The sequence below is a fragment of the Sinocyclocheilus anshuiensis genome, unplaced genomic scaffold (genome assembly GCF_001515605.1).
Source record: "Sinocyclocheilus anshuiensis isolate Anshui unplaced genomic scaffold, SAMN03320099.WGS_v1.1 scaffold1945, whole genome shotgun sequence".
In the NCBI taxonomy this organism is placed as follows: Eukaryota; Metazoa; Chordata; class Actinopteri; order Cypriniformes; family Cyprinidae; genus Sinocyclocheilus; species Sinocyclocheilus anshuiensis.
The window spans coordinates 260,303-266,437 of record NW_015538042.1 but is presented as its reverse complement, the minus strand read 5'-3'; positions in this window follow the sequence as shown (position 1 = coordinate 266,437).

Below are 6,135 nucleotides of genomic sequence, written 5' to 3'. Positions count from 1 at the left end.
AGAAAAAGATGCAGATTTTTGAACATTTCTCATGACTTCTCTAATGCGATTTAATTTCCCTGAGGGCAGGGAGGCTTGCATTAGGTTAGAATCTAATGTGATGCCCAATAATTCAGTGGTTTTAAGGGGACCTTGTGTTTTCTCCTCAGAAAGAGGAACACCCAAATTGTTGAAGGTGCACTTTAGCGCTGAAATGCAACGGTCCGCCTTTATATGAGGGTAGTCGACTAGCAAAAAATCATCTAAGAGATGAAGTACGAATGGCAGTTTGCAGTTATTGAGAAGAATCCAACATAGCACCTCTGATGGTGTATCAAATATTTTTGGACTACTGCGACAGCCGAAGGTGAGCCTAACCAAAAAATACAACTTATCTCTCCATTTAACACCAAATAAATGCCATTGTGATGGATGTAAAGGCATGACTTTAAAAGCGTCTGATATATCTGCTTTTGTGAGCCATGCACCCCGACCTGCTTTTTTTATGAACTTGATTGCATCCTCAATGGTAGCGTAGAACTGAGAAAAAGGAGCTAGAGGAATGAGACTGTTAACACTTTGAGCTGCATCGTTATGAGGGGCGGATAGATCAATAATTAAACGCTTTTTCCCTGAATATTTACGAGTCGCGATACCTATAGGATTAATTCGATAGTCTGGAAAGGGAGGATCATCAAATGGCCCAATCATAAATCCTTTCTTAACCTCCTTCTCTAACAATGAATCGACTATTTCAGGCTCGTTTAAAGCAGAAATCAAGTTTTTACAGACTAGAGAATAATTAGGCATCCAGGACAACCCTGCGATAAAACCTTGAATAAGACCAGTTATTAGGTAATTGACGAAACAGTGATTAGGGTGATTTCTCAACGCCCGACTCAGCTTTGGGACGTTGACTGGGGTTGATGGTTTTATTTATTTTTCTCCTTTTTCATAAAGCGGGTTCGTCTCGGGCACACAGATTTGGGGTGGCCGTCTCCACAGTAACTACAAGCATGAACATATTTACAATTATAGAATTTGCAAACATTTTCATTAAAATTATAACACAGTGGAGTGGCAAATGGCATCACCTTAGGATCAGGCTGCAAGTTTGAGGCAGGCTTAGGAGATTGGACAAAGACAGTTTTTGGGCACAGATTGGGCGTGTGAGTGTGAGAGCCACAGATCGAGCAGGAGAGAGTTTGATGACCAGTGAAGTGTCTGCTGATGAGAGTTAAGTCGACTACAGACCAGTCCAGTCTCTGATTGAATCGCTGAATGAACATGGCAGCTTTTGCGGAGAAATATTTATGATATTCATAAAAGAGAGTTCCTCCATATGTGAGAGCTAAGTCAGCGATAATGGCTAAATATGTGTCTAGCTCGGCTCTACGGGACGAAAAAACTTTGCATATAACATCTCTGTATATTCCAAATGCCACGATAAATTCTGCTAGAGTCAAAGTTTTTGAAAGTCGAGGGTCATTGTCTTTAAGCATCACGGACACATCACCACAGTCGACAACACGCCCGTCACTTTATTCTGGGCCCAGTAATATCTTTACAAGGTTGACATCATTACCTGCGATGATTTGGTTTCTCAACTGATGGGAGGTTGCAGCAGTCGGCGGAAAGAATGGAGAGCCATTGGAACTGCACTTCCCATTGTCCTCCGCGGGAATGTCGCCGAAATGACGTCATCAACCTGTTGCTCGGCTCCAGGTAGTCGCACACTGTGGTTGACGCGGTGTTCGAAGAAGCCGGCCCGGAGAAGAGGAGATTTCCCTGAGGGAACAAGATGGCGGGCTACGCACATGTAAATTTCTCCGCTCTCCAGCAAATCTTGAGTTTTATGTTAGCATTCAACTTTTAACCATCCTAATTGTTGAGTATCAGCGAGTATTGGACTATGCCAACAAAAAAAGCTTCTAATCACCCGAAAATAGTCATTCCAGGACAAAAAGGGATGACTGAAAAAACTTCTGCTCTTGCCGAACATGAATAAGTCTTGGAAGTCGACCACGTCGATCACAAAGAGAAACGCAAAGAATCTCTGTCCTTGCAGAACACTCCAACTAAAGCCCCGGCTAAGAAACAGAAGGGTGACGAAAACCCTGAGATTTCCAATGCCGCTCTTCTGGAAACCATAGTTGCCAGATTCGATCTACAAGACGGGAAGCTGAGCAGCATTGAGCATAAAATTACTGAGAACAGTCTAATGATCGTCAACCTGACAAAAGCTGTGGAGTTCAACGCGGCGGAAATAAAGGACTGTAAAACTAAAATAAGCTTGAACGCTAGAAAAGACGATGGAACCTCAGAGTAATCGGAATGAAAGAAACTGCAGGCGAAGATATCCGAAGAGAAGTCGTCTCACTGTTAGCCGAAATTGCTCCTCACCTGCAGCACAAACTTGAAGACATTGTGGATACAGTCCACCGCATTGGCCCCAAAATGAAGGATAAAGCCAGGCAGGTGATTATTCAGTTCTGCATGCGGAAACACAGAGACGAGTTCTGGCGCTCCACCAAAGTCTCGGATGTCTGTAAACTCAGGGGAATAAAGTTCGCCGAAGGTTTATCTAAGGAAGATCGAGAAGCCCGCACTGCACTATGGCCGAGGATCAGTGAGGCTAGAGCTGCAGGAAAGAAAGCCTACTACCGTGGTCCCTATGGCTACAGAGAGGGCACCCGGATTGTCAAGGATCGTTGATCTCAACAACCACGAACGCAAGAGGTGTAAGTGAGATGTGGGATGTTTTGTTATGTCCTTGCTGTTGAGCGGGATTTTGTTACAGTGCTCTGTTTGAGAGAGACATTGTTTTGTGTTCATTAGAGCACGGTTTCATATTTTTCATTTGACTGTTTATCTTCTTATTTCACATATTTATTTTATTTTATTTATTGTTTGTTTCCTATCATGTTCTCCGTGAAATCGTCCTTTTCCTTTATTTCTTTAAACGCAAGTGGTCTCCGTAACTCTATCAAAAGAAAAGCTTTTTCTTTTTTGCAAAAGCAAAAACTCACACTGTATATTTTTGCAAGAAACGCATTCCAACCTTGATGACGTGAAGTTCTGGACGAGTCAATGGGAGGACAAAATCATCTTCAGCCATGCTTCTACACATTCTGCAGGAGTGGCGATACTGTTCAACAACCTATCAGGCAAAATTATAAAGGTAGAGACAGATTCAAATGGCCATTGGGCTTCAGTTGTTATAAACATTAATGATGTTTTGTTTATTTTATTCAATGTGTATGGTTACAACAGTGTTTTCCTAAACAACAAATGATTCACTAAAATTTCTGATTCTCTATTTGAATTGAAACTTGTGTATCCAACTGACAATATTATTATAGGAGGAGATTTCAACATGGTTATGGATGAAGCGTTAGATCGCTTTCCGCCCAAATTTAATACCTCTCACCCAGTGGTGTAGTGGAGTTTATTTCAGATAAATGCTGATCTTTGGATGTTTCTATTCATCAAACAATCCTGATTTACTCAACAGTTTTAAATATGAATATTATTAAATGCATGACTACAAGTGTTCCCCAATGTGGTATTAGTAGTTACTGAAAGTACTTTACTAAAGTATCTCAATATTTCTTGTACCAATAACTTTGTCACAGCTCTGAACAATTTTTATTTTCCTTCTTTCCCTAAATCAGACCAGACCCCTGTACTGCAGGATAAACCTGAATGTGCCAGTGCTGGACAGGTTTTTCAGGGACTCTTGACACACGGCCTGATTTTTGGCTGAGCAGGGAGGCCCTGACAGTGCTGCTGGATCAATGAACAACGACATGGATGGGGTGCTACAATCGAGACCCTGGTGTTTCTTTTCTGGCTGGCGTGTGGTACATCATACAGAGTGGTCTCCAGAGTGTTTGACATGCCTCGTTCCACTGTCCACCGCATTGTCGCGCCACCGTGACGCAATCGGCCTTCAAATGCAGCCTTTGTAGGACGCTGTGTTTGAATTGGGACAGCCTTCGTTGCGCTGCCGTGACGTAATCGGCCTTCAAATGGGTCCTTCGAAGGACGTAGCCTATGAATTGGGACACAGCAGCTGTCTTGCCGCCAGCCAATCACTGCATTGCAGATCGTGGTTTCGAGTATCGATACGTAGCCCCTTTTAAACCTGCTGTCCCTTTAAGACGGAAGGCATGCATGTAATACTATCACACTGTTTTCACCCACCTGTTTACGTTCACTTAATCCATAACCGACTGTATTTACATGAGATACTCTACACGATAGACATTTGGACTGCTGTGTGTGTATATGAGAACTGAAGAAGTGGAGCATGCGCGAGAGAGCGCACTTCTATCAGCGTGATTCCGCCTTCACTAACTTTAAGTTAATCGACAACGAATTTGTGACTCCCGGGAAAAACGGGACGTCTGCTCACCTTATCCCTACCCCTTCGGGTGCTGAGGCCATTGTTTCAGATCGCTAGTTCGCGTTTTGGTATCCACTGCGGCTGCCATACTGAGGCTACTGACAGGGACACACATTTTGAATTTAGCCTATAGGATGTATTTTGAATGTCCGGTAGTCCTCAAATAACATTATAGTACCGCCTCGCCTTGTTAACGAAGACGGCATAAATTTTGTCATAGTTTTTATCATCAGATATTAGTTTTAGCTCATCAACGTCTCGTCTTAGTCACAGAAAAAATGTTCGTTAACGAATATTTTTCGTTGTCGTCTTCCTTGACGAAATTAACACTGCATCCGTTTGCCAAACACTGCATAGGTTTGTCCAAACCTACATGGAAGAATGCCATCTATTTGGAGGATGATGTGCTGATGACAGAGGCCAGCTCCAAGAATCCCTCAGCATATTTTACTACGGGACGGCTATTTTGAGTGAGGGAGTATAGCTGGTCAACAAGATGGAGAGGAGAGCTCATACTGCAATTTTTGGTCTCGTCTTCTGTCACTGGAACAGAAAAGGAAGACAACAGTGGTAACGTTAATCACAAAGTCTTTATTTACAGGATATAGGTGAAGTAGCAGTGCAAGCAGGTGAGTGTCAAGTTCATAGAATTCTTTGTAGGTGCAGGTTGGAGGAGTGGATGAGATGGGATCAAGGCTGGAGCGGAAGACAGACAGAGGACAGATAAGCATCGAACGAGGTAGTCAGGTAAGTCCTTAGAACTAGTGATGTTAGGATTCTTGAACGAATTGTTCTTTTGAGCCGGTTCTCAGGAAGTAACCGGTTGAGCTAGTGTTACGAGAATTTCAGTTTCCGAGATTTTTGGTTTCAGTGGGCGGAGCATACATGAATATTCATGAGTTCACGCTCCTTGTATCTCGGCAGGTTTAATGGAATATGAAAAAAGAAAAAAAAAAGGTAAACACATTTACAGCGTTGCACAAACCTATGCCTAAACTACATTTGTTCATCATTTTGTAACGGTTTATAATGTTTTTATTAGTCTGCACATGTTGTGCAGTCGGCACTGACTGAATGATTGCAGACATTCAGCACACTTAATCTAGTTGTATAAATTACTTTGATTTCAGTTTGTTTTGCTGTAGCTTGCAATGCTTTAAAACTATGTCTGTTGTTAGTTGTTACCATTTGAGTACAACAGCTGAAATAAACTTGTATTTGTGGACTAATTGTTTTTCTTTTATGCTGGTGTGATTGTTCTTAAACTGTTAGGCTATATTTACAAAATAAATAGGAATCTAAGACCACACACACAAGCATGGAAGTGTTCCTGTAATAAGTACAATTTTGGATTAAACAAAATTCTATGGACAAAAGTTTAAGGTTGCTTTCACACCTGTAGATCGATTGCTTTGTTCCGAAACAGGGATTAAAATTATTACAATGTTGCTTTTTATTCTTGGTGCTGTTCGCTTTCACACGGCAAAGTTTCTAAACGGACCAAATTTGTTAATACAAGTCACGCGCAACTAAAACTGTTGTCTCATTGGTCAAAGTTCCACGGTTTATTTTCCGGGATTCCACTAGCTGTCACGCATGTCATCCGTCAGGATGGAACGACAACAGTTTTTTTTGTAGCTGTCCTTACAGGTGCATCTCAATAAATTAGAATGTCGTGGAAAAGTTCATTTATTTCAGTAATTCAACTCAAATTGTGAAACTCGTGTATTAAATAAATTCAATGCACA